The sequence below is a fragment of the Astatotilapia calliptera genome, chromosome 5, assembly GCF_964374335.1.
Source record: "Astatotilapia calliptera chromosome 5, fAstCal68.1, whole genome shotgun sequence".
Classification (NCBI taxonomy): domain Eukaryota; kingdom Metazoa; phylum Chordata; class Actinopteri; order Cichliformes; family Cichlidae; genus Astatotilapia; species Astatotilapia calliptera.
Genome location: NC_137426.1, coordinates 32,619,970 through 32,625,715, shown reverse-complemented (window position 1 = coordinate 32,625,715; position 5,746 = coordinate 32,619,970). Strand labels below are relative to the sequence as shown.

The 5,746-nt window shown below is 36.0% G+C and overlaps 1 long non-coding RNA gene across 1 annotated transcript; it reads left to right on the top strand.

Annotated features, from left to right (window-relative positions):
* The first annotated feature begins 1,260 nt into the window (after nt 1-1,260).
* Nucleotides 1,261-4,124, top strand: LOC145428962 (uncharacterized). The gene is made up of 4 exons (XR_013909324.1): nt 1,261-1,400; nt 1,777-1,929; nt 2,675-2,760; nt 3,354-4,124. It is a non-coding gene; the product is annotated as an uncharacterized LOC145428962 (long non-coding RNA).
* Nucleotides 4,125-5,746: the final 1,622 nt, after the last annotated feature.

The following is a 5,746-nucleotide window of genomic DNA, read 5'->3' as shown; positions in this document are numbered from 1 at the left end:
ACTACAAGAAACCATGTGGGTGCACTGCATTCTCAAGAAGATCAAAATCAAGAGCAGATAATTACAAAGAAAAGGTCAAGCTGTTTATCAATCCCTATTATAATTGAGAGAATACGTAAGACTGTGATACCTGATTTAATCTAGCAATTATGACCTTGTAGCTTATTTATACTAGATCACGCCCACAGTACAGTATTGCTTGATTTTGTCATGCTGTCGGCCATGAAATGAAAATGATTTGATGCTTCTACATGGTTTTGTAGGTGCATAAATGCTTTAAAAAATGGGCCATTTTAGCCCATTGCTAGGTGGCTGCTGGGGAACATGACAACATTATAACATATTATGTATATTTCAGCTTTTGTGGATATAAATGAGATTTTATTTTAATGAAACTAAAACAGCATGATGCTTTGATAAGGTGTTATAGGTCCATAAATGCTAAAAACAGGCCATTTAGGAAGAAGATAGTATCTGTTGCTAGTTGGCTGCTAGGCAACCTGACACCATCGTATTATGCCATGCATAACTGCGGTTGGTATACAAAACTTAGATGTTGTTGTGAAATAAGAATTATGAAACGCCATTATACAACGTGAGCCGTTGCCAGGCAACATGATGACATCATAGTACACTGAAAAAAAGGGACTGGCCATCTCTTGGATTTATGTAAGCATCTTGCATGTATTTAACACAATTGCCTCATCTTTTAAAGATAAATGTAACTATATAGTGTAAAAACTACATGATATGCAGAAAGGGTGTATTAAATTGTTCATATCATGTTCAGGTGAAGTAAGTCAATAAGATAGCAACGTTAAATCTCGTGAAACCACGCGTGATTTTGTCTCGCGGGCTTTGGATCGTGGTTTAAAAAAGGCATCCATCTCAGTCAAGTCGAGCAGTCAACTCTACGTTTTTGGTATGTCTTGATTTTTTGAATTAATATTTACCATATTTCAGCCAAATGTAGTTAAACGTCTAGAGTGTCACCATGTAACATGCTAAAAAAGAGCCGTTAGCTTATTTGCTGTTTTATCTGTTGTCAAAGAATTGGCGCTTTTTCATTTGAATTTGTCTTTGGCACAAGAGCCGTAATATCACATTAAACCTAATTACGAGGCACTCATAACATAATTTGGTTTTCTGTGTGAATAGATTTGCCAAATGACTCTTCAGTTACATTGTGTATTTACTGCACCATGGTGTTAGTGAGATTTTGGACATTGAACAGCTTTAGCTAATATCATCAGTGGCATTATGCTAGCTTACATCCCTACCCCTCCTGCCCTCACCTGCTGTCCTTTTGTTTTTGTTTTTTTTGCTGCACATTGAGAGATGACCTCTATTCTGCATTTCACCAGGAGTCAGCTGATGGATTGTGGGTTCAAGGTGTTATGGTAAGAAAGTATATTCTATTTTCGCTTAAGGTTTCTGTAACTTAATTATAATAGGTTTTTTATAATTATTAGGTGCATGCATACTCAAATAGACCACCCTATTAATACAACTGAGAAATCCAAAATCTGCCATAGGTTTAACTTATACCTGTATGTATTGTCAGAAAGGTGATTACTGGACTCACATTAATGCACACTTGAACTAAAATGAGGTTGTAACTTCTGGGTTGTTGGGTTGCAAATCAGGAACAAACATCTTTGGATTTTTTGAATCCCATAAGATCTGGAAACACAGTTTTTATTCAACAAAACATTACTGATTATTAACCAAGCACAATGCCTGCTGTTATTTCAAAATAATTTTATGTCATTTCAGATAAAATGCAGCATTCCAGTGCATCCCAACCATGCCTTTACAGTCAAGGTTTCTGACGGAGCTGAGTTTCTCTCTGACAGTCTGCTGAAAGTGTTTGCAAAGTGATCGGGGGAACAGGGCACAAAGCTAAAGGATGTAGCTGCCATGATGACAGTAAGAACTTTAAAATTCTTTAACTACAAAGTTTATATGTATTGCATTAGGTCAGTAAAAGATTTTTATGCTGCATCCATTGAAACAGTCAACTATTACAAGTGAGTACTGATTCCACTGAAAGGATGCCATAATTTTCGTCATGCATTTACTGGCCCACTGAGAAAAATTTATCTTTTTTAAAAAATATATGTTTTCTTTTTTCTTTCTCAGCAGGTGACCCAGGTGATTGATATATGCTTTTTTTTTTCTTTTTTTCTTCTTTTTTTTTTTCTTTTTCTGCTCATTCTGTTGGTTTTTGCCCTTCTCCCCCGTCCCTCTTCTCAGCTGTTTCTCTTTCCCTCTTTCTTTCTCCCCTTCTTTCCCCCAGTCAAGTCTGTCCCATATTCAGTAAGTGAAAATAAAATAAACAATAAAAGGTGAATCAAATGGACCATTATGGCAAGGCTGGGATGGTCAATTTATTAAAGTAAATCCGTTGGGCATCTTTCTTTGCCTTTAGACAACAATTCTGATGGCAAAAGAGCCAAACGGGACAGGCCAAAAAAAAAAAAATATATATATATGTTCTGGAAACTATATATCCATAAAGTTGATGTCAAACAGGAACTTTTGATATTGCTTTGTAGATGCTGGTGTTGCATGTTGACTGGTTTAAAAAGTCAAGAGTTTTTGTCTGGGATCATTTTCTTCTGTGCTACTGAAAAGTTCACAAATCTCTGTTTTCTTTGTTATAATACTTTAGGATGACATTAATGCTCAAAGGGAGTCTCATCAAAGTGCTCCGCATCTGTGTGAAAGACAATTGCAATCTTGGTGCAGGAGTTCATGGTGAGTGTTTTATGAGTAGATTGTGGCTTTGCAACATTTAAAAATGTATTTAGTTATCCACTTGATCCTCATTGGACTGGTTAGGACCAGTAGTCCTCTTTAATAATTTGAAGTTCACATGAGGCCTGGTAGTGAACTCGGCCGCCGGCCCTTGAGGCCCCACCCCTGTATTAGGGGTCACATCAGTGTGAAAAAACTTTAAATTTGTCATTCTAGTGAACCAAGGAAAATCCCACCAATATTTACATTAGCTTTTGTTTGGAAAAAAAAAAAGACCAACTGACCAACAGCTAACCAAATTGTGGGGCTGAAAGTCTAAATTCTAACATCTTCTGAGTGGCATAACCTGGATTTCTGATGGGCCAGTGTCTTTCTAACAAAAACTAATGTAAAGCATTTGAAATTATTATGTTTTTCACCCTCTCTTAGAAACTCTGTTAGACCATGAATGGCAGCATGGCAGGCCACTCTTTGGCTATAGCTATTTACTATGTTGCTTGCATTGGTTTAAATTACTATAACATTAGAACTGGTAGATTCAAAAGAGATGAGTTTAAAAAGGAATCTTAAAGAAATGTTTTGTGTTTAACCAGGACTTGACTGAGGGCACTGCACAGATTGAGAAAACCACAAAGAACATCTGTCTCCAGAGGATGCGGCAGGCAATGACTTTTCTGATGTTGGCATCATCATCGAGGGTATAGTAGTTCTTCAAGATCTGGATAACGTGACCTTTGCAGTAGCCATGCTGTTTGGACCTTTTTTATTCCTTCAACATGAGTTACCCATCACAGCTCTGCTACACTTTTGAGGTGATTCAAAGGGTGGTAATGGAGTTGGATGCAACTCAGCTCTCAAGAAAAGCTCACAACTAAGACAAAACTGCTCCTGCAAGGAAAGCTCACTGTTATGCATGTGAGGTGACCAGCTCTAGGTGAGAAGACATTTAAATCTCACACTTGTTCTGCTGCATTTTTGAAGCTCAATTCCAGGAACAGATCGCAGAGTTCATTTTTATATACTCTGCAACTGCCATGAGGACAGGGCCGTTTTTTTGTTGTTGTTGTTTGTTTTTCCTTTTGCTCTGTACAGCATTTTGGCAGCATTTTTAAATTTCTCTTTGTATTTTTTCTTTCTTTTACTAGTGAAGAGATGTAGCGTGAACAGTTATACAGTCTAAATATCCCATATGGGTCGTGTGAAATGTTATTTTCAGTTTCATTCAGTTGAAGTAAAGAACGTTGAATATTTCTAAGTGTGCTGTTTTGAACCAAGATGTCACAGTATGATCAGTGCTGTAATTTTTGACAGTCACTGTATCAATGTTATTTTTGCGTCTCTTGAATAAAGGTTTTGACCTGCAAGTGCTAATTTCTTTAGTTATTGGGGTAAAATGGGTAATGTTAATAGGAAGGTGTTTGCCAATTCAGTAACCTAATTTAATGTTAATGGAAACTAACATTATCTCAAATTGTTTAGTTATAATTGTTGTTTAACTGAATCTTGATTTTTGATCTTGATTTGTTCTTTCCCAACATTTTTCAAAAGAAACAGTCTAATTTCTTTGCTGTGATTGATTCCAGAGAACACAGAAGAACTGACATTATTTAACTGTTGATTTATGTAGATTCAGTGGAGGAGTAATGTCAGTTTAATTCTTTACCTACTGTCAATGCAGTGAAATTAGACATTTTGTTTTGAAAGGTTACTGGTGGATGCCAGCAACCATCTTGGAAGAGAACAATACAATCTGTTATAAGGCCTCCATTTGAAAATTGTGTATTTGATACTAGAATATAATAGCAAAATGTAATTTGAAGATAACATGTAGTATTTAAGTGACCAAGTAGTATTGGGTAAAAGTTATTGAATGGTGTTGGGATAAAGTGAGAAAATTGTGAAGGATTAAAATATTCCAAGAGCTCAAATTACTTCATCAAAACATGTTTAAGTCACATTTTATCAACACAAATTGCACAGGCTTATTGAACATGAATAAATTGTGTTAATTTAACTCAATTGTTTAAGTTGCTGCCAAAGCAAAACATCTGTGTGCAACAAATGTCCACCATTGAATTAAGTAAATCCAACAACATATTTTTTTCAGTGTACCTGGTATAGGTAAAAACCCTTAGGGGCCCAGGATCTACTAGTGTGCTTGGAAGTGCCACTTTTTTCTGCAGCATGTTTTAATTGCAACAGAGATTCTCTGCTGGGCGAAAACTGTATGTTTTATGAGTGCAGCTTGTTAAGCTGTTCTGTACTTATATAAGTAATGAAGCTGGACCATGAAATTACACCAGCACAAACTGTGCATTGCATTCTCGCTAGAATGTGTATGTTAATTAGTTCATGTATTTATTTGGTGAAAAATGTATGAATGTTTTTATAGTTGTTTCTAATGTGCGGCTAAGTCTCTTTTGCATTCTGGAATTGCAGCTACGAGAACACATAACACATAGAATACATACATACACAGATACATAGCATACAAATACTAAGAATACTTATTCAATCAGTAAAAGTTTTGATCGGCCAAAGTGACTAAGTAACCTTCTATGTCTTCCCTGTCATGACAGTAACTTTTAATGTTTAAATATATGGAATTTAGAGATTCAGAACTGTAATATGCAGCTGTCACCTTAGAAATAAACAGCAGCACCAAGAATGCACTCAAGGTTAAAAATGTTTTACTTGAATTGAAATGTTTATTTTACTGCTCTGTGTGCATAATCCCAAGATTAACAATGTTCTATCGTCTTACTTATAACAGCTGTGTTGTACACGTAGGGTATATTTTGGTGGGAAGAGTCATATAAGACATGAAAAAAGCCCTGTTTTATGTGGGCGTGCCTGAAGTAGAAAGTCAGGCTGAACAGAGACCTGTGATTTTTGACGGGATTTGAGTTTTGTTGAGCAAACTAATGCAAAGAAAGGAAGTGTTGAGCTTGCTTTGTATTACACCACTCTGGTATAATCTCCTTAT